Below are 23,134 nucleotides of genomic sequence, written 5' to 3' on the forward strand. Positions count from 1 at the left end.
CAGTTGGGCAGTAGAAACACGACTCAGCTGTGTGTTTTTTTTCTGCCCCCCTCAAACCGTGCCCCTAAATATAAACAAGGCCTTGTAAAAGACATGTGTTTTGTAAATTAAAGCCTGCTTATAATGCACAGATATGCATATGCTGTGTGCTTCTTTAACTAAATAAATGACGTATGGGGGCCTACGTACCATTTTACTTACATTTGTATCCCAAACATGCACTGTATTGTATGTGTCTTAGGCACCCCGTGAGCTCTTTTACAGAGTTCCTACTGGCGAAGAGTAACGGCATAGTGAATTTTACCCCCAGGCATATATTATCTTAAAAGTAGGACGACAAACCCTAGAACAAGGGTCCCCAACCTTTTGAAGAGTGAGGGCCAATTAAGAGACTTGTAACCAGTTGCGGGCCACAATGAGTGGAACAGGTGGGTGACAGATCCGTGTCCACTCTGCATATGCAGAGCAGACACAGGCCACTCTACTATATGGGTCCTCTGATCCGATCCGCCCAGATGGAAGGGGATGAATCCCCTTCTGTTTTTTTTTAGGGGATCAGATTGAAAGTAGGCGGGTATAAGTGGACACAGGTCTGTTTACATCTGCCGCTCCATGGAGGCGAATGGAGGGTCCAATTGAGTCGGACCAATTGTGTGAAAGGGGCCTAAGGCTGCTTTCACACTGATGCACTGCAGTTTACCCACACTACAGATGAAGGGCAGTGCACCTGTGGCTTTCCTGTGGATTAGCTGCACTTTGCCATAGACTTCCATTATATCCTGCAGGTGTGGTGCAATTTCTGAAAGCGCACCAAACCCACAGGTAATAACAGAAGTCTATGGCTCAGTGCAGCTAACCCTGCAGATCAGTTTGAAACCAGCCCCTGCAAAACAGATATACCCATGTATACACTGGGGTTTTAGTAATAAAATTACCTTTAATAACAGTCTTCTATTCAGGTATTGCTGACTGTTGCTGTACTAGGCATTTGGTAACATTCTGCCTGTGACAGGAGTTTGCGCTATACAGGAAGCATCGGCTTAAGTGGCTCTGCTCTGCAGCTGCTTGCTCCAATCACAACACTGATGCTCTGGAATGGTGGGTCGGCAACCCACAATCTGGGCTTTCCCAATCTGCCATCCCAGCAAGAGTGCCCCCCCCCCTCCTGAACCGTACCAGGCAGCATGCCCTCAACATGGGGGTGCCCTGTGGCCCCCCCCATCCCAAAGCACCTTGTCCCCATGTTGATGAGGACAAGGGCCTCTTCCGAAAACCCTGGCCGTTGGTTGTCGGGGCCTGTGGGCGGGGAGCCCCCAGATCCCGGCCCCCCACCCTATGTGAATGAGTATCCCCACCCATTCACCTGGGGGGAAAAAGTGTCAATAAAAAACACACAACACAGGTTTTTAAAGTCGTTTATTAGGCAACTCCGGGGGTCTTCTTCCGACTTCGGCGGTCTTCCCGCCGGGCTCCTCCGCTATATTCTGCTCTTTTGCTGCTCTTTTGCTAGCGGAGGAGCCCGGCTTTCTGCTTCGTCATCGTCGCTGTCCAGGGGCCTGTGTTGTGTGTTTTTTACTGACACTTTTTCCACCCAGGTGAATGGGTAGGGGTTCGATATTCACATAGGGTGGGGGACCGGGATCTGGGCGCCCCCTTATTAAAGGGGGCTCCCAGTTTGCGATGAGCCCCCTGCCCACAGACCCCGACAACCAACGGCCAGGGTTGTCGGGAAGAGGCCCTTGTCCTCATCAACATGGGGACAAGGTGCTTTGGCGTGGGGGTGCCGCAGGGCACCCACTTCCCCAAAGCACCCACCCCCCCATGTTGAGGGCATGCGGCCTGGTACGGTTCAGGAGGGGGGCGCTCGCTCGTTCCCACCCCCTTTCCTGACTGGCCGGGCTGCATGCTCGCATAAGGGTCTGGTATGGACTTTGGGGGGACCCCCACGCCATTTTTCGGGTAGGTAGGGGTTACCCTTAAAACCCATATCAAACGACGGGGCTCGCGAGCTGTCAATCTCGCCAATGGAAGCGGCGACATTGACTTCCTTTGCTAGTCCTGTCGTACCTGAAGTCACGTTCAAAATTAATGGACTTTAGTCTGTGTGAGGGCAAGTCCGTTCATTTGGAAAGTCCGTTCGTGTGTGGTCGTGTGTCTGCAAGTCCGCTCGTTCGGAAAGTCTGGCGGACCTCCGCTGCAAAGTCCGTCAGATTGTCCGCCGGATAGTCCGATCATGTGTACGTGGCATTACTCTAAGACATGGGCTGAAGGAGTGTGACACAGCCTGCGACTGTCAGAAATCCGCCCACAGCATGTTATTGCCAAAAAATAACAAAGATTTGAATTCCAATATATATTTGTATGTTGATTTTAAAAAAATTTATTAATATTTACTTATTTTTTTAGTCTGTATCCCAGTGGCTTTTTATTTTGAATGTGTGACCAGCAGCAGAGAACTAGAAGCTCCTCGTGCCACTGTTTCCTTGCAGACAGGCTGGGAAAGAACTGGGTCATGTGACAGCTGTATATACATTAAAGTACTTAGCAGATTGTTTTAATTAAATAAAAAAAAATTGCAGAGAGAAATTTCTTCTATAGTTGTTCATATCTTAGTGCAGATTTTGGATACAAAACAGTTAACTTTTTCTTGTCATTTCTAAAATATAATAACATTTAAGTGAAAGAATATAATTACAGTGCCATCATCCATATACAGGAAGAAAAGAGATAATGTAAATTAAAGAGGTTGTAGACCCCTGTTAAGAAAAAACAAAAAACCTGCAACACAAAGGCATGATGAGCTAATATGCATCGCATACTAGCTCATTGTGAAATACTTACCTTAGAACAAAGCCCTGCAGCGGCGCCCGCATGCTGCTGACACAGCGGACATCTTCCCCCGGCGTAACTCTTGCGCATGCGTGCGGGAACCGCTGGTCAGGGCACAGGCAGCCATTCCTTCAGAGTGCATGCGCCGATGACGTAATCAGCGCAGTATACAGTAATATCTCCTAAATGGTGCTAAAGTTTAGGAGATATTTACAGTACCTATAGGTAAGCCTTATTATAGGCTTAACTATAGGTACAAACAAACAAGGGGAGTTTACTTCTTCTTTAACTGCTTAAGGACCGTCTCCTGCACATATACGTCGGCAGAATGGCACGGCTGGGCATAAGCATGTAGCGGTACTTTGCTCTTTAAGTGCCCAGCCGTGGGTCGGGAGCGTTCCGCCGGCGGCATGCTCCCGACCCGGTCCTAAGCTCCGTGACCGTGGCCGCGAGACCAGCGGGCCCGATTGCCACTGGTGTCCCGCGATCGGATCACAGAGCTAAAGAACGAGGAGAGGTAAGTGTAAACAAACCTCTCTCCGTGCTTCCTACTGTGACTGTCACCGATTGTCTGTTCCATGTTATAGGGAAAGACAATCAGTGACATCACATGCTAGGCCACGCTCCCTACAATAAAAAAAACACATGTCGCACATAACCCCTCCTCGCCCCCTAGTGGTTATTTCCTTCACTACCAGTGTAATTTACACAGAAATCAGTGCATTTAAATAGCACTGATTGCTGTATAAATGACAATGGTCCCAAAAATGTGTCAAAAATGTCTGATGTGTCCACCATAATGTAGCAGTCACAATAAAAATCGCTGATCGCCGCCATTACTAGTGAAAAAAAAATATTAATAAAAATGTTATAAAACTATCCCCATATTTTGTAAACGCTATAACTTTTGCACAAACCAATCAATAATCGCTAATTGCATTTTTTTTTTTTTTTTACCACAAATATGTAGAAGAATACGTATCGGCCTAAACTGAGGAAAAAAATGTTTTTTTATATATTTTTTGGGGATATTTATTATAGCAAAAAGTAAAAAATATTAAATTTTTTTCAAAATTGTCGCTCTATTTTTGTTTATAGCGCAAAAAATAAAAACCGCAGAGGTGATCAATTACCAAAAAAGGACGCCAATTTTGTTTGGGAGCCACATCGCATGACCGCGGAATTGTCAGTTAAAGCGACGCAGTGCCGAATTGCAAAAAGGGGACTGGTCCTTTGTCTGCAAATTGGTCCAGGGCTTAAGTGGTTAAATAGTGTGTGATCAGTATCACTTTAATCTGATGTTATAACTTTAGCACATTTTTAGTGCTTTATGCATAGCAGAACTGACTGACTTTGCTTGCTGCCTCCAGCTGCTCTTTAATTATGGTTACTGGATCTGTTGAAGTGTTAGGCCCCTTTCACATGGGTGCCTCCACTAAGCGGAGTCTGCTTGATCAGCGGGGGATCTCACCTGCTGATCCCTGTTGAGCATGCAGATGACAGGTCTGTGTCATGTGTCAGAGCATAGCACAGCCCTGCTCTCCTCTATGGGGCAATCAGATGGAAATGGACCGCCGGTCCGTTTTCATAGAATGCCATCCGATCCACTGGACGGATGGGGAATGGGACTACCATCCATCTGTTTTTGGTGGATAGGACTGGGTCAGATGGCGGACAGGTGTAGGTGGATATGTGTCCACTGACATCAGCCACTCCATAGAGGAGACTGAAGGGTACAATCAGGTCCATCTGATTGGACAGCCTGTGTGGAGGGGGCCTTATTGTCTAAATCTGTCTATATACTGATCAAAATTTGGCAGGGAAAGGCTGAATGGACATGTACATTTTTTATCAATCACCTCCAGCCACTTATCGAAGTATTGTGACAGCAGTGGGTACCACTGTCAAATTACAATGGCAGGGTGGATTTCTCCATCCACCTTGTTTGTATGGATGGAGGAATCTGTTAGTTCAGGTTAATGTTCTTTCAACCAAAAAACAAAACAAAACACTAACAGCGTATGGCCAGCTTTACAGCCTGCTGTCTGCCCAGGGATAAAGACAATATAGTATTGGGCACAGGCTGCTGTAGCAGAGTAGAAGCTGATGGTAAAAGCTTGCATATGCTAATTGCAGAGAACACACAAGATCAAAGGCAGTACAAGGAGAGCTTTGTTGATTGCCTGGGGCAGGTGGCACACATTAAAAGAACGCAAAGCAGACAGAGCACAAAACTGTGACCGTCAACATATCTGTCTTTCTAGCACGTATGCCCCATATTATGAACCATTAGTTATCTTGTCACCTGAGACTTAGTGTTACAGCACTTTATATACCAGAACCAAGGCCCTCTCAACATAATCAGAGGTTTAAATCAGTGTTAATTTACTGCATGGTGTCAGCCTCTGATGTTGGTTAAGCAGTACCAGCTTTGGTTTGCCTAACAACATAATACTAGCTCCCGCTCTCAGTGAAGGTATATTTTAGAAGATATCATTCCTTTCTCTAGTGCTTGTGCAAGATTAAATAAGTAAGCGTGTGGCCATTGATATCTCGATAAAAGCACTGATAGAGTTTGTGCCATATAGTACTCAGAACAGTGCTTACAATCAGCAATAAATCAAGGGAATACCCAAACATTACCAGAGACCAGGGACCCAATAAGAAAGTATACCAACCAAGAAAAAAAAACCCAGGTCTGGCCCTCCACATAGGACAGAAAATAAGACCCTCAAAAAGGGAAAGGGAAGACCCCAGCCAGGGGAGAAAAGAAAGAAGGAAGAGGCGAAAGAGAGCCCATGATAGTTTTGATTGTCTGCACCAGCAAAGTCCAGCAAAGTCCAGAACTCTTTCACTTTGGGACACGCCCAGAAAATATGAAGCAGGGTCTTCTCCGATATCAGACACCTCCTGACAGTGCTTGTTCTTTCTAATGGCTGAGTGGACCTTACCATTCAGTAGCAAGTCAACTCAGAAGATTTTGAAAGCATGGTGTATTGAGCATCCAGCCCTCATGTGTATGAGTAGTTAGTAGGTTGTCTTCTTCAATAAGGCAGGTAGAGCTTACATTTGTGGACAATCGTATCCCCATTGTGAACTCTTTTATCTTTCCTCTTGCACCCCTTCAGAGCAGACTACAATATGAAGCATTCCTTATGTCTTGTCTTAGGTTTCCTAAGAACCGTGATATTATTAACCTTTCAAGTCAATCAAAGGTGTTGAATAATATGTGCTTGTTTTAGCTTTGCTGGCTAGGCAGATGAGATACGTACACGTGGTCATGTTTAGAACTAGGGTCATTCTGAGCCACAGTGCAGAGTTTCCTGACTTCACATTTTCTGCCCTGTGACAATACTTAAAGGAAAGGTGCTCTTTAAAATAAATACAGCTACAATGTTCTCTATTCACCCTCCTAAAAAGGCCGCAGTGCCACGGGTTGCACAAGACTAAGCACTGTTCACAGCCTGCCAGTGTCAGGTTTGTTCTAACCAATTACACATGTGCCAGCCTTAGAGTATAATGGGCATTCTCTTGATTGCTTCCATAGAGGAGACGTTATACACTGTTGCTGAATAGTGCCAGGCAATGCTTATGCTTTTTAGGAAGCTTGTATTTCCTTGTGGGGTGCTGTGGGGTCAGTAGAAAAGGACGTATGTTTTGAAACCTTATAGTGGCTACTCTTCCATGCACACAGGTTGTTCACATATTCCGTAAAACATGGAAGTGAATATTTATAATATAAGCATGTTACCAGAATTGAAATGTTACCACTACGATATATTTTATGCCACTAGACCCATGAGGCAGCGATTGCTAATTATTATGGTGCAGAATTCCTGATTCTGCACCCAACCATGCTCTTGAATGGCTAACAGTCATGAAAGAGAAGACAAAAGTGAGCCAGTTACAACTATAGTTGTATAGTAATCTGAATGATCTATCGTAAAGCTGAAAGTATAACTAAAGGCAAAACTTTTTAAAAGTTTTGGATAGAGTGGAGGGGGATTAGAACAGCTATCAGGTTTTTATTGCTGTCTGTACCCTCTCTATGTCTCCTGTTTACCATTATCATTAAAAGTCAAAGTAGAAGAAAATCCCACATTTTGGTAACAGGGATAGAGGGGAAATCTTCCAAAAGGCCAGGGATTTCCTCACTTAGGAGTAATTGCCTCTCACTTCCTGTTTTGACAATGGGACAAGAAGTGAAGGAAAATCTCCCCAATGGGAGGTGGGTTATAACCCTCTCTTGCTCTATCCAAAATTTAAAAAACAGGTAACGACCCCCCCCCCGAAAGATACCAAATGTGGCATCGGAAGGGGGGGGGGAGCAGATAAGCGTAGGTTCCACTTTTGTGTGGAACTTCGCTTTAAGTTTTTGACAGATAAAATAGATATTTATAATTTCACTTTGTGTAGCTTTTTTCTTTTAGCTTTTAGTTTAGCCCAGGGGAGTCCAAACCTTTTTCAAAGAGGGCCAGATTTGATGAAGTGCACATGTGTGAGGGCCGACCATTTTGCCTGACATTCTTTGAACCATAAAAATTAAATGCAAATTAACTAATACACCGCCCAACAAGTATTCTCTTGCCTTTGTGGCTGTTTGTGGTGAAGAGTCTAAGGATGAGCTTGGGCATGTTATTTGGATATACCATAGTTTACAGCGTATAACAGCCTCTAAATGCAGCCTCACCATTGCCATGAATGCAGCCTCATCATTGCCATGAATGCAGCCTTACCATTGCCATCAGTGCAGCCTTACCATTGCCATCAGTGCAGCCTCACCATTGCCATCAGTGCAGCCTCACCATTACCATGAATGCAACCTCCCCATTGCCATCAGTGCAGCCTGATAGATGCCCATCAGCAGCCTTGGAGGGGACAGGGAGGGGGGCAGGATGAGCACTGACAGATTACATACAGGAGAATTTCCTGTTTACTCGACGATTTAATACGAAGTCCCGCCTTCTACAGAACAGTTGTCCAATGCCAGCCCAGGAGACGGGACTTCCTATTACAGACGCTGCTGAGTATGTAATCTGTTGCTGCTCGTCCCGCCCCTTCCCTCTACACTCCGAGAAATGATAAATACAGCATATATCTTTTGTGCCCCCCCCAATGACTCCCCGAGCTTTGTTGGGGGCCACAAAAGATATATATCCAAATTACCAGTGGGGCCATATGAAACCGGAACACGGGCCGGACTTTGGACATGCCTGGTTTAGCCTATTATTACTTATGAACAAAATGTATCTGAGACCCAAATCCGGCCATAGAAAGTGTGAACTTCTTTCTTGCAACCACGGGTCAGGGTTGATGGGGGAATACCTATGGGGTGGGGAGGGGGGTGTCATCCTGAAAAGGAGAACACAGTAATTATTGCTAGGGGCTATAGCCGCTGGCAATAATTGCCTGTAAATTCCAACAGGCTGGTTGTACCCAAGTTGATTGGGTACAGTCAGATACCCATACTTGTTCAAATCTCAGCCAGTCTGCTGAACTGGCCAATATTCGAAACGTCTATGGCCGACTTTACTTATTTTATCTGAGACTGATACTTCAGCTTAAGAGCCGGTTCATACAGGGGCAACACGACTTCCAGCGCGACTTTTGGAGGCAACTTGGACACGACTTGAGTATGAATAACAGCACGACTTCAACACAACTTGGGGAGACTTACAACACGACTTGAAGTCGCCCTAGGCCAGGCGACTTTGGCCGTGGCCAATCAGAGAATAATGAGCTCTCAAGGGGGAACTCCACGCCAAATTTTAAATAAAAAACCGGCAGGGGTTCCCCCCCTGGGAGCATACCAGGCCCTTAGGTCTCGTATGGTTTTTAAGGGTAAGCCCCCATATGCTGAAAAAGCGGTGTGGGGGTCCCCCCAAAATCCATATCAGACCCTTATCCGAGCACACAGCCTGGCCAGTCAGTAAAGGAGGTGGGGACAAGCGAGCGCCCCCCCCCCCCCGAGCTGTACCAGGCCGCATGCTCTCAACATGGGGGTTGGTGCTTTGGGAAAGGGGGTACCCTGCAGCCCCCCCACCCCAAAGCACCTTGTCTCCATGTTGATGAGGACAAGGGCCTCTTCCCGACAACCCTGGCCGTTGGTTGTTGGGGTCTGCGGGCGAGGGGCTTATCGGAATCCGGGAGCCCCCTTTAATAAGGGGGCCCCCAGATCCCGGCCCCCCACCCTATGTAAATGAGTAAGGTGTACATCGTACCCCTACCCATTCACCTGGGGAAAAAAAGTGTCAATAAAAACACAACACAGGTTTTTAAAGTAATTTATTAATCAGCTCTGAGGGTCTTCTTCCGACGTTGAGGGTCTTCTTCCGACTTCTCCGCTCTGTTCGGCCTCATCTCCTGGTGTCCGGCTTCTTCTCCCGCTCTCCAGCATCGTTTCCCGCTCTCCAGCGTCTTCTCCCGGGCTCCTCCGCTGTCTTCTTGCAGCTCTTTTTTTTCTAGCGGAAGAGCCCGGTCTCCTCTGTCCTTCTTCCTTCTTCTTCCTTCTTCTTCCCTCTTCTCTCTTTTTTCTTCTTCCGATGTTGACACGCCGCTGTAATGGCTTGGGCGACGTGCGCGGCGACTTATATAGGCATGGGGCGTGGTCACCGGGTGATGTCACAAGGTGACTCTGCCCCTTTATGATGTCAAGTCCCGCAGACCCCGACAACCAACGGCCAGGGTTGTCGGAAAGAAGCCCTTGTCCTCATCAACATGGGGACAAGGTGCTTTGGGGTGGGAGGGGCGCAGGGCGCCCCCCTTCACCAAACCCCCCATCCCCCCATGTTGAGGGCATGCGGCCTGGTACGGCTCAGGAGGGGGGACGCTCGCTCTTCCCCACCCCCTTTCCTGACCGACCAGGCTGCGTGTTCGGATAAGGGTCTGGTATGGATTTTGGGGGGACCCCCGCGCTTTTTCGGTGTAGGGGGGCTTCCCCTTAAAATCCATACGAGACCTAAGGGCCTGGTATGCTCCCAGAGGGGGAACCCCTGCTGGTTTTTTATTTAAAATTTGGCGTCGAGAGCTGATTGTCGCCTCAATATAGATGGAGATCCGACTTGGAGGCTACTTCTATTGAAATCAATGGGTACCAGTCGCCTAGAAGTCAGATAGAAGTAGTACAGGAACCTTTTCTGAAGTCGGAGCGACTTCAGTAGTGTGCATTAAGATGGCTCTCATTCACTTACATTGTTTTTTAGCGACTTGAGGCGACTAGGGCCGACCTAAAGTCTGATCCTGAGTTGCCTCTGTGTGAACCGGCTCACAGTGTCAGAGGTCATTTAAAGTTTGGCAGTTGCTGTCTTTTCAACTGCTTTATCTCACACTCTATTTACATACCACTTACGCAAACTTTGGTGCTTTAAAACAGCATGGAGTAAGAGAAATGACAGAAGTTCTCAGATGTCACGGGGCTCCCAGCTCTGTCTCTCAGCTCAGACAATGCCTCAGAGGACAGCCCCAGGCGATGCACCATTATAATAATATAATACAGAATATTCTTACGTAAGCCCAATCATAACTGGTTCTCTTTACGGCCATAAATGATGTTTTGCATGGGTAGTAATTCTGTGAAGTCCAGTTCCTTATTTGGTACAGGAATGGTTAAACTTTATATGCCATTTTTTTCCTCCTGCCCTCGTAATCTCTTGTAATCAGCACGTTGTGATCCAGAACTAAAAAGCCTGGACAGGAAGAAATAAATGAGGAAAGGGATTAGTTGCGCTCGACTGCCGAAACTTGTATGCTGTAATCAATAATGCAGCTCCTCCCTTTGAACTTACACGGTAGAATTAAGGTTTTTGCAATGCAAAACGCTGCACTTCAATTATTTGTGTCTGCTGAGCACCCCTTACCGCTCTGTCAGCCCAAGATGTTTCATTTTTATTATTGCTACAGTAATCCATAATAATAATTTTAGACCTTATTTTTAATGTAGCACAACCATTCAGTGCCAGTTTATACAATGGGAAATGATGTGTGTACTTAGGAGGCAATGGCAGTACCACCAATTCTAAGCCCTTGTACACACGGTCGGACATTCCGACAACAAAATCCGTTGGACTTTGTCCGAAACTTGTGCTGCATACATATGGTCGGACAAAGTTTTCGGAAAATCCGATTGTTCAGAACGTGGTGACGTTATTTCGTTACGACGGGACTACGTTCAGGCTAGTAGCCAATAGCTTTGGTATAGGAATTTGATCTGAACATGCATGGCACTTTGTCCGATCGGAATTCTCTACAAACGATAGGACAAAGTTCCATCGGACCATGTTGTCAGAAAAATTTATAGCCCAGCTCTAAAACTTTGTCGATCGGATATTCAGACGGAAACAGTCCGATGGAGCCCACACACAGTCGGATTATCCGACAACACGGTCCGATCGGACATTTTTCGTCGGAATGTCTGACCGTGTGTACAAGGTCTTAAAGAGAGTCTGTCATAGCTCACAAAGGGCAGAGACCCCATTGTGCCTGCAAGTACATTGTTCATTCTCAAATTGTTTTTGGTGCACCTAGAATGACTCTGGGCAGGATTGTATGTGCCATGATGGGTCAGTGCCTAGAGCAGCAGAGTTAGAAGGTGCAGTACCAATTCTCAACATGTACAAATTGTGATAATATTTCCTTATTTATTTTATGTTATTGTCTACCTTCAGATATCTGGGGTTGAAATCTGAGAGGTGGAAAGGCATGCAGGGAATTGCCCTGCTCACCCCCCCCACCCCCACTCCTCACATATCATTATTAGAATCCCTCACCTTTAAAAACAATCTATAGTCAATGTCCAGGAGGTTGTGCTTTTGACACCCTGGGCTTGCAAAAAGTGGGTTGAATGATGCTGGCCATTATTTGACCTAGAAGACAAGCAGGGCTGGATCAGTGAGTAGGTGAGTCTGCAGGGGATGGCACTGGAAAGCAGGTGAGTATCACAGCAGATTTTTTGTCCTTGGTGGAAAGCATATTTTCTCATTATATATGCATGCTGTTCTTGACTTCTTTCCTCTGAGTGCAGGTCTGTGGAAACGTATTCTTTATTTGTCCAGTAGACAATATCCAGAAAGGAGCCAAAGAGCCCATGATAATTGATTTCACTTGAATAAAGTGAATAATTAATAATAATAAAAAAAAAAGGGTTACAGACTAGTATTTTTTACCATGCTGGCATGCACTCACAATGTCTGTAATAGGTAAGTGTCAGAGAGTCAACACCTATTGCTCAGTCCATTATTAGAGATCTGGCATCATACACACTCAAATATCAGCAGCGAGTTGCCATCTCCATGTGCAAGGCCAAGAAGCACTAATCTTCCTATTGCTGCTGTACTTTGATGATATTGGCAATGGAAAATTATCACCCACTGTCAATGAGAAAAGAAGAAGGCATTATCCTCTAGCGGAAAGTGTTGAACCCAGTCTGGGATATTGTTATTAGTAAGTCCCTGCTACAAAGACAAGGCCACCCTTTACTATATAAAGCAGTCATCTAACTTGGGAAACCCTGTGGGAACCAAGAACTAGCTCCACGGCAAAACAAAAAGACCCACTAATTCTTATTGCAACATGGTCAATGGCCATTATAACAGTTCAATTATGTTGATTTATTTGTCCATTGAGGGACACTGAAATCAAATGAATTCTTAAATAGTCAGGGTTATAGTGCCAACTACAGGGGGTTAGGTCAGTTTTTTGCTAGAATCCTAGTAGGTTGGATATCTTTTCCTATGCTCATATTCTTCAATCAAGATACTTGGTATACCAAAGATATTCATTTTTTTTTTTTGGTGACATCAATCAAGGCTGTAAACATGCTGCATGAGCTAGCCTCTGCACAGCAGCTATCCAGATCAGTGTACCCTAGACAACAGCTTTGGAGGCCATACCCAGATCCTGCCGAACTGGAAGATTATGAGGCTAGCCTGGAATGCGACCTTCGGGCACTGGACTATGCATTGTGGTGCTTTACAGACCTTTGTGTAGTGTAATGTAGCTGCTGAGCTCTCACCAGGTATAGAACGGTGGCACAACCTTTAGTGTGACCAAATCTCTGATGACTCATGTAGTAAGGCCGGTGGGGCTGAAGCAACATCACCACCATTTTACCACGTCATAAAATTACATCCTTTGTCATCATGGACCGCTTTTTCCCAAAATTAGGAATGTGAATGTTCATCTGAAGACCCTGGCGGTTAACATAACTGGTTGGTCTTTTTTCTGGACATGCTTTGTTTATCCCAATTTCCTTTACCTGAAGACAAGTGTTTGGTATACTAGGTCTAAGCCTTTCCTGCAGTTTTTTAAATGTTTTTTCCATTGGACATAGTGTATCGGTTTGAATTTCCTCTCAAGGATCTGTTTTTTTTTGGGGGGGGGGGGATTTGTTGACTACATTAGATGTTGGTCTAGTTTTCTCCAGTCCAGTTCCACCTCTTTTTTGGTGGTTGGTTAGCTGGTCCTTCACTTTGCTGATTGAGGCCCATAGCTCATTAAGGTAGCAATTTTTTCCCTTTAGTTGTGATTATCTGTTCGTGTCTGGAGTACCAGGTTGATCCTCAGTGCCTTCCCCTTGGTTGTGGCATTTCCATATTTGATTGACCCTTCTTCATTTAACCTTCATTTAGGTGTTGATTCATTCAGTGACTTCTAGTATAATCTCAACTACTAGTGGATCTCTTTTTGGCTATTGGGCACCCCTCAGTTCCACTCTTTTTGGATGTCCTAAATGTTTAAGAGGTTCTCTGATTCCTGTGCACTTTTTTTTACTCTGGTCTTATTGGCTGTTCTAATGCTTGCTCACAAAACTGAAGCATGGCGTTTGGCGGTGGGGTTTAAAGGGGTCTGGCTTAACGTTTTTTTGTTTGCCAGTGTCCCAGCCTCCTGGGCAGCAGTATGAACCCAACTGTTTAGGAATTCCGATGATTCCTGTGTACCTAAAAAGACTTCAGGTTTTAACTACAAAAATTTTTTTTTTACTTTTGAAATTTTGAAAACAAAATACGCACAACAGATTTTTTTCTTCTTTTAAGAATTTGTCCATTTTATACAGTTAAGTCAGCCTCCCTCCTTTTGCTCCCTCTATTTTTCAAGGCCTATAAAATCTGGACTTACAGTATTGTAAAGATATACTGGCCAGGCCTGGCAGCTGCATGTTTTATATCCCCGTACTGCATCGTTTCGATGGCATTAATTGCTCCGTTCTCCCATGCTGACAGTCGAAGGGCAGAATTGCTTTGCCATTTTTCTGACACTACCAGGTTTAAAGATGTCAAGCCAACCCTCTGAGGAGAGTTCTTTTTATTGATCAACAGGCCTGCTGAGACCGCCTGTGGAGCGTTAAATCTCATCTAAGTGTGGCGCGGTATGCTGAGGATCAGTCTGCCAGGTATTATAGCTCTGAAGGAAAAACTTATTGCTGGCATTGTTCTGGAAACAAGGACTGAGCAGGCAGATCTGATGACTTGTCTTCCCACTGGGGCTCATACAGTACAGGTAATGTCCCAGTGAATACTGAACACCTCACCAGAGACAACTTGGATAGGGGGCCTCAGGAGGTCTGCCTCTTCCATTCGCCCATTTCAAAGAAAGAAGAAAAAGTCAGCATAGGTGGCTTGCGGGAGGAATGTGCAGCTTTTGTGCTGTGGCTACTGCTTATGGCAGCAGTTACATTGTCAGCTCATGATGGATCTTGTCAGTGCTGCGTATGTTATTGCCGTAAACGATTTATATGGTAGCTTAGCTGTTAAAACTAAGGCACATGCTGATTTATTGTCATGTCTGACTGCAGTTTGTGCCAGTATTGTTGAGTCTTAAATTTCATGATGCCTCATGTATCATCATTGTCGTCAACTGTATCAGGTAGTTATCTCTCTAAAGGCCAAATTCCCTCTTATATTTTGTGCCTGTAAAATATTGGCTACGCAGTGTACGTTGTCTCCGTTGAATTGCATTAGCTATAGTTACTTTTTTCTTATCCTTTCCTTTACTGTGTCTTGGCCCTGCCCACTTTTTTAAATAATGCTAAGTGCCATGGATAATCTGCCCACATACTGTCTGTTTCAGTAACTGCCATAGGATGGTATGAGAATCTTTTATTTTGCAGTTTATGCATAGCACACAGCAGCCTCAGGAGAAAAGTAGGACATGGATCATACCTAAGAGTTCAATACAGGGACACAGTACCTTCTACTAGAAGCAGGACAAAGTATGTTGTTTCCTAATTGATATACAGCTGTCACATGACCCAGCTCTTTCCCAGCCTACCTGAAGGGAAGCAGTGGCAGCAGGAGCTGCTAGTCCTCTGCTGCTGGTCACATGTTCAAAAAAACGTGGAAAACAGAAAAAGAAATAATTTATATCAATAAAGTGTTTTAAATGATCATACAAGGTATACAGTATACATTTCAATTGAAACCTTTATTTTTTTTTGTTGGTAATAACATGGTGTGAGTGGATTTCTGCCATTCACAGGCCCCTCCAGCCTGTGTCTTAGAATAACGGGGAGGTGAAGCCTCCATCAATCAAGTTGTAATAGCCCACCCTCATTGTGTTTAGCTGTTTAGTGGGTATGGATGAGGAGGGAGGAAGTGGACTGTCATTTACCAAGTCACATGATATGCTTGGATGTGATAGGGAGGAAATGCTTAGGGTAGTAAACACACTGAAAACTGAGCATGTGCAGTAGCTGCCAACACTGCTGTGCAAAATCCCTAACTGCAGTGAGGACATGGACAGGAGGGTGAGACAGAGAACAGTGGGATCAACCAGGTTTTTTTGCAGAATACAGAAAATGTATCTAATAGTGACTGAGTGAGTATCAAAAGCATGTAATACACCATTTATTGATCATTTTTAATTATGTGGGTTGAAGAGAAGTAGGGCATAAAATAAGTAATACAAATAATTAGGTTTAATTTAAAGTTTAATAGGAAGCTAAAATTTTGTTTAAAAATACACTTTTCATATTTTATACATAAAATTGGCTGTTTATGACGTGACTGGCTGTGTCCAATCACAGCAGGTCACAAATTTAAACACAGGAGTGCAGTTACTATCTGATTCCTGCTCTCTCCTCACACACTGATCGTGTGAGGAGAGAGCAGGGATCAGTGAGTGAAATCAGTGTCTGTCTACTACTGTATATTACTGTATTACTGTGCACAACACGGCCCCCCAATAAAGAGAAACTGTCAGAACTTCATCTGGATCTGTCAGTCACACAGTCCATCTGTCAAACAGCCTATCTGTCACAGGCCCACCACCAGTACCACCATCAGTACTGACATCAGGCCCACCACTAATACCGCCACCAGTACGGCCATTGGTACCGCCACACAGGCCCACCACTAGTACCGCAATTGGTACCGCCACACAGGCCTGCCACCAACACCACCATCAGTAGTGCCACCAGTACCACCACTCAGGCTCACTAGTACCACCATCGGTACCGCCACTAATACCGCCATCAGTATGTCTACACAGGCCCGCCACTAGTACCGCTACTAATACCGCCATCGGTTCATTTACACAGGCCCCCTATCGGTACCACTACACAGGCATGCCACCAGTAACGCCATCGCTCCCTCTACACAGGCCCATCACTAATACCACCATTGGTACCACCACACAGGCCCGCCACCAGTACCACCAGCAGTACCTTCACACAGGCCCGCCAATAAGTACCACCATAATGTCTCAAAGAGTTTACACACCTGAGGAGGCATATGCCATCCTTACAATGTCGGATGATGAGAGCAGCAGGGAGCTCCCATAATCCGATTCTGGTTCGGAATACAAGCCAGTAGAGGATAGTGGATCAGAGTCTGACTCAGCGGAGAAAACCATCCCTCCTAAAAGAATAAGGAGATCAGGACCAAGATCAGAAGACCTGCTCACCACCAGCAGTGCCAGACCCCAGGAAGAGGAGCCCAGTACAAGTACTGGAATTACACACCCAACCCAAAGAATCCAGCCCCAGTCCTACCTTCCCGATGCCCTGGCAAACCCCTAATGGTTGCCTGCCAACTCAGGATACGCTATAATCCCCCCTTTCACCGCACAGCCAGGTGTGCAGCCCAACACTACAAATTTTTCCCAATTAGATTATTTTTATTTATTTTTTCCCACAAGATTTACTGCAGAATACGGTGGACCAAACCAATCTCTATGCATCCCAATTTATTGCTGCCAGCGCCAATTCATCCTACGCATGTTCCAGTGGCGACATCTCACACTGGACGAATTTAAATTGTTTTTGGGCCTTACGTTCAATATGGGGCTTACAAAAAAAAAAAACTCCATGCCTATTGGTCCACCAACCCCATCCACCACATTCCTATATATTCTGCTATCATGTCTAGGACACACTACGACATGATTATTTGTTTTCTACACTTCAACAATAATTCCCAGTGCCCTCCCCGAGATCATCCCAACCACAAAAACTGTACAAGATACGCCCCTTAATCAATTCCTTTTCCCAGGGATTTGTTGAAGTTTTTATCCCAGGCCAAAAAATGTGTGGACGAATCCCTTATACATTTTACTGGCCGACTACACTTCAAGCAGTATATACCAAGCAAGAGAGCCAGGCATGGGTTGAAATAAATAAATTGTGTGATCAAGCCACTGGATACGTGTACACATTCTGTATTAATGAAGGCAAAGACTCCCAGCTCCAGCCCCATGAGTGCCCCTTATATATTGGAACCAGTGGGAAAATTGTCTGGGAGCTGGCATACCCCCTGTTTGAAAAAGGATACCACTTATATGTCAACAACTATTAAACCCTGGCCTGCGGTACCTTAAAAAAAAAAAATGGAAGGTCCTCCCACAAAATCTGTTAAAAAAATTGCAAAACGGGGGAATCTGCATTCATGAGATACAAGGAGGTGTTGGCCATGAAGTGGAGGGACAAGAAAGAAGTCCACATCCTCTCTACTATTCATAATGACACCTTGGTGGAGATCCAGAGAAGACAGGGCCCAGTTGTAAATCCTGAATGTGTCCACAACTACAATCTGTACAATCTGTACATGGGGGGGGGGGGGGGGTGGATTTAAACGATCAGATGCTACAACCTCATTTGTCAAACCGAAAGTCCCTGTCACATACCTGGTGGGTGAGCCTGACATGCGGAGGAAGGCCCTCGTACAGCTCCGGTTTGTGAACCGCTGATGGTGAGACAACAGGCTCAAGAATACGGCGGGGAAAGGGTGCCTATGATCAGTCCAGAAGTCTGTACGAGTAGGGGCCAGAAACTCACGAACAGGAAGCTGGAACACAGCAGGTAGCAGGCTGAAGAGTCGGCAGACTGGCAGAAGACAGGCTGAGATGCACTACTGGGAACCGGAGCTTGAAGCAGGCTGGCGGCAGGGAGCAGGGTAGACAGGCCGGGTAGACAACAGACAGGCAGATCAGGCAGAACAGCAGACAGGAGCGTAGTCAGGTCACAGACAGGCTTCGGGAACAGACTGGCGGATCGGGCATAAACAGCAGGCAGAGGCATAATCGGGTCACAAGCAAGTTCGGCAACAAATGTAGGTAACTGGAGGCAGGGATCAGTCCATGGGAAGCCAGAGATCAGGGCTGGAGGCAGGCAGAGGTAGTCAGGAGCAAGCCGGTTCGGTATCAGAAGTCACACACACAGGAATCAGGGTTCAGGTAACGCTGTAGACCAAGCAGCAGCTTGTCACTCTTGAAGCTCAGTTTAAATAGACTAACTGGCGTCAGTTCTAATGACAGGTGCGTGCATGCGCGTACGCTGGTGTGTGATTGCGCATACGCGTTCACAGAAGCGCCAGTGGCCGCTCTGGGCACTCTTGGCGGGTGCCTGCACACAGATATGTGCCCGGTGGCGGCAGCTGTAGACTGCAGATGTCTTCCCTGACAGTCCCATTATTGGAATAAGAAAGTTGCATTTCATCTATTTCATATGGCCCTAATTCGTTTGTCTGCTTCCAAAAATCAACTAAAAACCAACAAATCACCTATTTCCAGTATATTGAAGACATCGTCACTGCCCTGATTTACCAACAAGGACCCGCCCAAGGAAGCATTTCCTCTGATAGTGTGAATTTACTTCACAAGCAACATTTTCCCTATAACATCCCCCCCCCCCCACAGAATCTGGAAGAAGACGCCAAAAGAAATGCTGTGTATGCAGCAGAGGAGTTAAAAGAGATACCAGTTATTATTGTCCCCAATCTCCCTCCCAACCTGGCCGGTGCATCAGAAATTGCTTCAACAATTATTACACATCCATCAGTTATTAGTTCCCCTTATTATTAACAGACTGCCATTTCCCCATTTCAAATACCTGTGTGGATCATTTGCCTGTTACCATGATTCTAACTTCCATGTTAATTAACTGACCCTTACATCAAGTGTCCCCAGCGGAGTGCCTCCTTACATCAGGTGTCCCAAGCGGAGTGCCTCCTTACATCAGATGTCCCCAACAGATTGCCTCCTTACATCAGATGTCCCCAGCGGAGTGCCTCCTTACATCAGGTGTACCCAGGCAGCGGAGTGCCTCCTTACATCAGGTGTCCCCATGCAGCGGAGTGCCTCCTTACATCAGGTGTCCCCAGGCAGCGCAGTCCCTCCTTACATAAGGTGTCCCCAGCGGAGTCCCTCCTTACATTAGGGGTCCCCAGTGCAGTAGAGTCCCTTGGCTCTGCCTCTCACAGACCAACAACGGTTTCCACCATAAAACCGGTTTCCCCTGACTCTTGGCTGAGATCGGAACTCTGCCCCCTCAGCCTACTGCACTCCAGCTCCTCCTAAACTCTGCCCCTCCAGCCCCCTGCACCACAGCTCCTCCCACTCTCCCTCGTAATGTTATTTGGCCGTCTACTGCTCCCATCCCCGTACAAGTCCCCTGGTTTTCATACTGTCTCAGTACAATACCATAAAAACAGGAGGCGCAGACGGGGACGGGGGCAGTAGATGCCAGAATAACATTGCAAGGGAGAGTGGGAGGAGCTGCAATGCAAAGGGCTGGAGGGACGGAGATTGGATCTGAGCTGAGAGCTAAGGGGAAACAGGAAAGAGATCTTGCGGCAGGTCGGCGGACATATTTTTGGAGCCAGAAGCAGCTCCGGTGCCAAAAACAGTCCTGATTTCCTGGGACAAAAGCAAAATCCGGGATTTCAATCGGCAGGGCCTCCAATCGGGATGAGGGTCTTAAAATTGGGATTGTCCCGGGACTGTTGACAAGTATGTTCTCCTGTTCTCCACCCCTCCTCTCTCTGCTATCCAAAATGAGGCTATGAAGACAGAAGGAGATCTGAGAAGGAGGGATCGGGGTGGGGCTGGGCAGGTCTAAGCATGTCTGACTAAAAAGGAGAGGAGGGATAGGGGTGGGGGCATGTTGAAGAGAAGGACAACGTTTTCTGCAAGTGAGAGGCCACTATGCATAATTCAGAAATAAGTAAGTAAGATTGTCCCTGAAGAACAGGAAGAAGCTGACTGGCTTTGATTTCTAAGCAACACAATCAGCTCTACAGAAAATGAATAATGTCAAAGATATTTTACATATAATTAATAGAAAATTTTTCATTTTTCACTGGACTTCCACTTTAAGTGTCTTTCTCTCATTGTGTGCTTCCTAGGTGTGAATACCCATTGTTAATTGAGTCACCAATTGTTTCTGCCTGCTTTCTAATCATGCATGATGTGATTAGTCCTGTGGCAACTTTACCTTGTTATCCAACCATTGCAGGATGTTTACCCCAATGTGTAATATTGATTTTTATTGTTCATGTGGTGACTGCCCCTATTTTTTGCAGTATATGAAAAATATATTTCTGTTCAATAAAGTGTAATTCCTTTGGTTTTTACCTCAACATCTTGTCTGTGTATGATGGTTAAAGTAAAGAGCTGGTATTGGCTGTTGGTCTGCTGGAAGGATTTGGAGTGCAGGAGGGTGGTCCATCACATAAAATGACCCCCTTTAATAGTTCCTGTCATAACTGAATGCAGAGTAAGACTGGGTTGTCACTCTGACAGCTTAGTCCTGCAGATTATACTGGGAGTGCAGGTCTCTCTGAACTGTCACTTTGACAGCAGTTTCTTGTGTTCTGTGTACCGGGAGTGCACAGAACAGGAAGCTCTTAGCTTTACAGCTTAATTCTGCATAGTGCAGGAAAAAGGAGGCACAAAAGGTTCCTAATCTGGCCCTGTATGCATGTAGCCACTTGGATTTGTGTTTATATATACTGTAATATACTGTAATAAAGCTCAGTGGTAGATGTCCACAACAGTCAGCTATTAGGTTTAAGGGCACCTTGGCAGCCCATTTTTATTAAAAGGAACAAAAATAATAGTTCATACACAGGATTGCCCACACAGGGGTGCTTTTCCAATAAATGCAACAAATTAAAAGAAAAACAAGCCACCTGGCTCTTAGGCTTACTCTACCTCGACGTGCAGTTCCTTGCTGCACAGGCCTACTCCTGGCCTTAACAGGATACTCCAGCTCCCCTGGGTTTGCTCACTCTCTCAGAGACTTCAGGACTTCCTCCAGCCCCCTTGGACTTGCTAGCCGGTTTGGCTTTCCCAGCCCCCCAGACCCTCTCTTAGTCTCCCAGGCCCATGTAGCCATCCTGACCTAACCCGTCCTTCAGGCAAGATGTCCCCTTCACCAGGGATGCAGTCTTAGACAGAGACAACCAGGTTTCCTAACAGGGCTCTGAATCCAAATGGCAGCAACTGCTCCAAATCCCAACACCTGCTACTCTCACCAGCCCATCATTATATGGGCTGTGTGCACCAGGGCACAGCCCTTGCTGGCTGTTCACAACAGCCAGACACAAGGTTGGAGATTCCATCCCACCCAAGACTCGTAGAAATCTCCAAATTACAGAGCCCCATCCAGAAATAGCAAAATCTGGAGAAAACTGGCAAAGCAGTTTTCTCCTCTCAAAATAACTGCTTTGTAGCCCTGCAGTCAGCAGGCATGCAAACTCTGTGTCCAATTTAACCACTTCCTGCAATAGCAAATTGGCGGCTGGCGGTGGCTTTGCCATTCTGACTCATGGTGATGATTCATATGAATGACGTCCTTTATAACAAGCCACACGTGTGCCCCCCGGGGTGCACAGCTTGGAGATTGGTGGTGCGTCGCTTGGACATACCGCATCTCTGATCACAGTAAAGAGCCTATGGTGTGGGCTCTTTACCATGTGATCAGCTGTTTCCAATCAATGCCCGTTATCGATATTCCTATATTCATGCTGACAGCAAATGCATAGAGGAGAGCCAATAAGCGGCTTTCCTGACAGAGGGGATCCGCACTGATAATCAGTGCAATGATTATCAGTCCAGCCCCATCAGCGATGCTTGCCAGTGCCCGCCAGTGATTCCTACCAGTGATGCCAATCAGTGCCCATTAGTAATGCCTGTCAGTGCCTCCTCATCAGTGCCGCTATTAGTGCTTTTTAACATTGTCCATCAGTGCACGCCGTCTATCAGTGCCCATCATTGCCACCTATCAGTGCCCATAAAGGCTACATATCACTGCATATTGGTGCCTACTCATCAGTGCCTGTCAGTGCCGCCTATCAGTGCCCATCAGTGCAGCATATTAGTGCCTCCCCATCAGTGCTTCCTCATCAGTGCAAAACTTACTTATTTACAAAGAAACAAAGAAAAACTTTTTTTTTTTCAAAATGTTTGGCCTTTTTTCATTTGTTTAACAGAAAATAAAAAACTCAGTAGTGATTAACTACCCCCAAAAGAAAGCTCTATCTGTCTCCAAAAAATGATAAAAAATGTAGTTTGAGTACAGCATTGCATGACTGCGAACTTATCGTTCAAAGTGTGACAGTGCTGAAAGCTGAAAATTTACCTGGGCAGGAAGGGGGTGAAAGTGCAGTTGTTGAAGTGGTTAAACCTATTATTCCTGAGGCAAGGACTCTCACTATCACAATACATACAACTGTACTCTGCCATCGATCTGTACAGGCTGACCGGTGATTGCTACACGCTGTGCCTTTTACTCCTGGTGGAGAAATACAGCTGTATTGTACTCTACTGTATGTGGCCATATTTGGCCATGTGCATGAAGCCCTATTCTGTCAAATGCTACAAAAACACGAAAGGCAGAATCCAACTGATTTGCATGGGCCGCTACACTGTTTCAGTGATGCTCGTTATAGCATTTTTAGAAAGAGATCAACGTTGGCTCAGGAAAGATTTATTCAATATATTGTAAATACTTTTAATATCTTGTGAATATCCTTTATCATAGTTTGTGGGTGTTAAGATTCAGCTGTCAGACATTTATTGCATCTGTGGAAGCTTT

General features: G+C 45.7%; 1 protein-coding gene across 1 annotated transcript in view; it reads left to right on the forward strand.

The window, feature by feature from the left end:
- Positions 1 to 23,134, forward strand: part of AK8 (adenylate kinase 8) — a 283,201-nt gene that overhangs the window by 84,568 nt on the left and 175,499 nt on the right. The window lies entirely within an intron of this gene.

This window comes from Lithobates pipiens, unplaced genomic scaffold (genome assembly GCF_037356315.1).
Source record: "Lithobates pipiens isolate NorthernLeopardFrog02 unplaced genomic scaffold, aLitPip1_a1.2 Scaffold_1, whole genome shotgun sequence".
Taxonomy (NCBI): domain Eukaryota; kingdom Metazoa; phylum Chordata; class Amphibia; order Anura; family Ranidae; genus Lithobates; species Lithobates pipiens.